The 4,506-nt window shown below is 54.6% G+C and overlaps 1 long non-coding RNA gene across 1 annotated transcript; it reads left to right on the forward strand.

Moving 5' to 3' along the window:
• Nucleotides 1–540: 540 nt before the first annotated feature.
• LOC118983293 (uncharacterized) lies at nucleotides 541–3,765 on the forward strand. Its single transcript, XR_005065685.1, has 4 exons — nucleotides 541–926; nucleotides 1,038–1,238; nucleotides 1,802–1,855; nucleotides 2,353–3,765. It is a non-coding gene; the product is annotated as an uncharacterized LOC118983293 (long non-coding RNA).
• The last annotated feature ends 741 nt before the right edge of the window (nucleotides 3,766–4,506 follow it).

Here is a 4,506-nt window from a genome sequence, read left to right on the forward strand (position 1 = left end):
CGGATAAACCTGTCCCTTCAGCGAAATTTCATCCAATGGCCGAAAGGGATGTGTCGGAAGCCTCTTCTAGCAGAGTGGGAACTTGGTTTTGTACAATGTTAATTGAAAACTACAGAAGACAAACAACCCCTCCACTGTGGCGACAATCTCGAAAGTATGAGAAAATTCTAGCAGGGTGGGGGAAGAGGGAAAAGGATTGAGAAGTAAAAAAAGAGGGTCGCTGTCTCACTTCTTGTGTTAGAAATGTTCAGCACCATTGGGTGTTTCACTGGGCGTCTCATCTTGTGAGTTTCCCTAAGGTAGCCTGCTGTCTTCCGGGCCACTGAGCGCTGAAGCTGTTACCCCAGGCCTCCCTTTGTGGGGCCCAGGCTCCCTTCACACCCCCGCCCGGAGCTGGGCCTGGCGATAAGGAAGGAGGAAATGTGTTCCCCCGAGAGATTAGGCTTTGTTTTCCTCCCCCTCCCCCTCCCCTTTTTCCCTTTTCTTGTAGCTATTTACTCTCCCTCGATACTCTTTTTTCCCTCTGAGGAACAGTTTAGATACAATTAAAGGCCCAGATGTGAAGCCTGCAGTTCCGTGAGCTTTGATCAACGGACACACCCGAGAAATGACTCTCCAGGGGAGCTGTGGAGCACTGGCATCTCCCCAGCACGTTCTCTGCCTGCTCCAGCCTCCTGGTCGCCAGGCAACCGCCTCTGATTTGCATCAACACAGGTTGGTGTTGGCTGCTCTAGACCTTCACATAAATGCAGTCATACAGGTGTTCTTCTTTATCAGTCCGGCTGCTTGCGCTCAGTTTACTGGCTTTGAGATTTACCTGTGTCATGTGTATCAGCAGCTCATTCCTTTGCATTCCCAGGTAGAACGTTCAGGTGGTCGACTGAGTGACGGCCTCAAAAATATCCAGGTTCTCGTCCCTGGAACCTGTGAGTTTTATTTTATGTTGCAAAAGGGGCTTTGCAGGTGCGATTATGTTAAGATCTGGAGGTGGGAGGCGGGGCTTGGATTACCCAGGTGGGTCCTAAATGTGCTCACAGGTGAGAGGAAAGAGAAGGGAGGTTGACCCACAGAAGAGGGAAGGCGCAAACTGGAGCGATGCACTTTGAGGAGGAACGCAGAAGGCCACAGGGAGGAAAGGCGAGGGCGCTTTCTCTCGGGAGTTTCCGCAGGAGCCGGCCTCGCCCGCACCTTGCTGTCAGCCCAGGGACGCTGATCCTGGACTTCTGGCCTCCTGAACCGTGAGAGAATCAGTCTGCCATGTTTTAAGCCACTAACTCCGTGCTAATTGTGGCAATGGCGATGGGGAGCCGATCCAGTTCCATTGTGTGGAGGGAGAGACCCCGCTTCGTTTTCCCTTCCCCTCTTGGTGCCTTCGGGCCCCTCGCTGGTTGGGGCTGTCCTGGATGAAGTGCCGGAAACACTCTTCTGCCGTCCCCTTTGTGTGTGTTTGTGTCTCCTGGGTAAATGTGCCCAGGAATGGAATTGTGGGGGCATCGAGGAGGGGCGGTCGAACTTCCCAAGACACTTTGTTTTCCTGTGTTGTACCCTTCTCCACCCCTGCCAACCAAGCGTGACACCTCACCCTCCTCAGAACAAGCGACCCACGAACTGGAAGGCTGGGTCATTTGCCTGAAAGGCTAAGGGGTCATGGGAGTCAGTTCCTGGGCTGTTTCTGATTACTTCCTGAGTCCTTGGCCTGAGCTCTAAGACAGCTTTATGCCTGGATGTTTTTCCTGGCTTCTCTTTTCTTGGAAAAGAAGTAGCTTACCTGCCTAACCGCCCGTCCTCTTTTCTCTTCCAGCTGTTGTCTGTGCCTGTGCTTCCCATTAGCTGGGCCTCTCCTTCCTGTGTTGGGGTGAGTCACCACCCCAGAGGTCAGGACAGCCCAGGGGGCAGACCCCAGGGTCCCCAGTGGGAAGCAGGAAACCAGCACGCAGCCTCTGAATGCCTCTCCCTTTGGGGGCCAGTCACCCCCATAATTCTTCCCTTGATGGGATTTTCTTGCCCCTCCAAGTAGAAAAACACCAGGAGCCCAAACGCCGCCCACCGCAGTAGCTGATGAAACGCTCCTGGGAAGGGCTCAGGGAGAGGGGGAGATCCTGCGGATCTGTTGGTGGGTTTCGGGAGCAGGGCATAGAGGGAGGGGCTGCACCGTTATTTTGGCTTTCTTTTTAAAGAAAACTTGCCAGGGCTGTGTCCAACCCTGACCCCTAGATTCCAGACGCCTCCTGGGGTTAAGCTCAGGGGCGAGGATGTGGCCGTTTTCTGGGCGAGCTAAGCTTTGACACCTGCAAGAGGGTCTGGACTATGGGGTCAGCGGGTTTATTCACCACGATTCTCACATTTGTTCAGATCTTGGATTTTTGAAAGGCAGTTCATCCGCCAAGACGCCGCTCCTGTCTCTTCCCGTTGCAAGTGCTACCAAGGGCCACCTCGAAGAGCACGGAGTTGGGCGTCGCATGCCTGCCGGTGGCCGGGGGCTGTTCTGGTGCCTCATGCGCAATAGCTGCACTTGCTTCTGTGTAGACCCCGCTGTGCTTCTGTGGCCCGCCGGCTGATTTGAGAATGATGGGGACTCACGACCCTGGCTGCCACCTGTGACCCTTGGGGCCAAGGAGAGCCTTGTATCGTGTTGACAGTGAGGCCAGACCCGCCAGATGCTGAGTCCTGGCCTCAGGATGTCCCTTGGCAGGCTGGACGCTGGCCTGGGAGCCCACTTCGCACGTGGTGGGACAAGCCCCCTGCCCACCGAGCAGCCATGGGTGCTCTGGCTTGTGAGCACAGTGCGGCTCTGGACCTGAGCTTACACACAGTGGAGGCCTCCAGGTGGGTGGGGGCTGAGAGAGAGCCAGACTGCCCAGCGGGCTCACCCTGGCGTGGATTGGGCTGCCCTGCCCAGTTTAGATGAGACTGTCCCCTGGGGCACCTTCTATTTGGAACTCAAAACGACACCAGCCGTGACAATACCTACACCGTCCCTCTACCTTCTCACCGTACCTGCAAGGTAGGCAGGAGGCAGAGGGGCGACCCCCTCCAGGGCCCAGTTTCCCCACATCCTTCCTGGCTGGGCATCCTGAGACCCTACACCCCGAGGCTCTGCCACTCGAGAGCAGGGTGGGAGCCTGCACAGACCTGTCCTGTTCTCTTCAGGCGGCACAGAGGCCGACACCTTCGGGAGCCTCAGTGCTGGTGCGGCAGAGCAGTGTGACAAGAACGGGCAGGGGGTGGGGGGCAGGGTGCTCAGCCCTGACTAGGAGGTAATGGTATTGGGAAAGCGTGTGGGGAAGGGAGCAGGACACGGACCCGGGTGGGGCAGATGCGTCCTGGTCTTCCATTCGGGGAAGTGTGCAGACAATGTGTCAAAACTGGAAAACGAGTCAGCGACAATGGAAACATGTTATTTTGAGCTGAAAGAGCTGAAGGGGGTTTGTTGCTTCTGAGGAACGAGTACGGCTTTTCCTAACAAGCTGTCCAGGACAATTCAGCTCTTTACACCGCCGTGATGAAATGACAGAAAGGAAAGCTAAATTAAAAAACTCACACTATGAGTAAGATATATATTTATCGATCAGGAAACAGTTCTATGATGTACCCTTGAATAAAAAAGCAAATTTCAGAGCAATGTGAATAATATGGTCTGAGGTTCACTCTTTTAAAACAAGAAGAAAAACCGGGAGTGCGTTGCGTGTTTCCTGAGTGTAGAGAACGGTGCGTTCGGACCACAGCGGCCTTACACGGCCCCTGGGTCAGGGATGGGAGGGCCGACGGGAGAGGGAACTGACCGCTGTGGCCAGTACATCTTTTGCATTGTTGGACTGGCCTGTCATCACCACCATAGACTATTTTGTAACAAAGAATGAAACTGGCACCTTCTTAGCCACTTGACAATGTGATGCTACGTGTCTTTGTTTTTTTAGGCACCTGGAACAATAAACACAGGAGACCATTTTCTAAAAAAATCTGAAAAATAGATGTTGAAGTTAAGTACTTTTCCATTGCATATTCAAATACTTTGTACATTAAACACACACCAAACAAACCAGGGCTCCCCGTGGAAAGAGGGGGCGGTGGAGGGAGTCATTCACTCTGGCCCAGTCCTCACCTCCTCCTCCGTTAGCGGAAGGAAGGCGCTGCTCTCACCTCCCCCCAGGGCAGGGGATGAGGAGCCTAGGGGACCTTGCCTGGTCCCCGTGGAGGCCACAGAGACACGGGTGATTATTGTTCTGCGTTGGGAGGGGACATCCATACAGGCAGCCTGAGGGGCACGTGTCTTTGGCAGGAAATGACGCCCATGGGGGTGATGAGTGGCTGGAGGGGTTGGTGCTCCCAGAGGAGGTTGCTGATAGCCAGATTGCTGGGGAGGCTCGACCCAGTGGGACTCTGGGACCCCGGAGACACCTGTCACCTGATTTGACCTGTAAAAGGGCCCCTGGCAAAGATCAGATGCACTGCCAAGATGGGGCTTGTGACACCCTTTGCATTTAAATAGAAAGCAGCTGGTCCCAG

Source organism: Sturnira hondurensis, unplaced genomic scaffold (genome assembly GCF_014824575.4).
Source record: "Sturnira hondurensis isolate 20B ecotype Veracruz unplaced genomic scaffold, ASM1482457v3 Scaffold0002640, whole genome shotgun sequence".
Lineage (NCBI taxonomy): Eukaryota > Metazoa > Chordata > Mammalia > Chiroptera > Phyllostomidae > Sturnira > Sturnira hondurensis.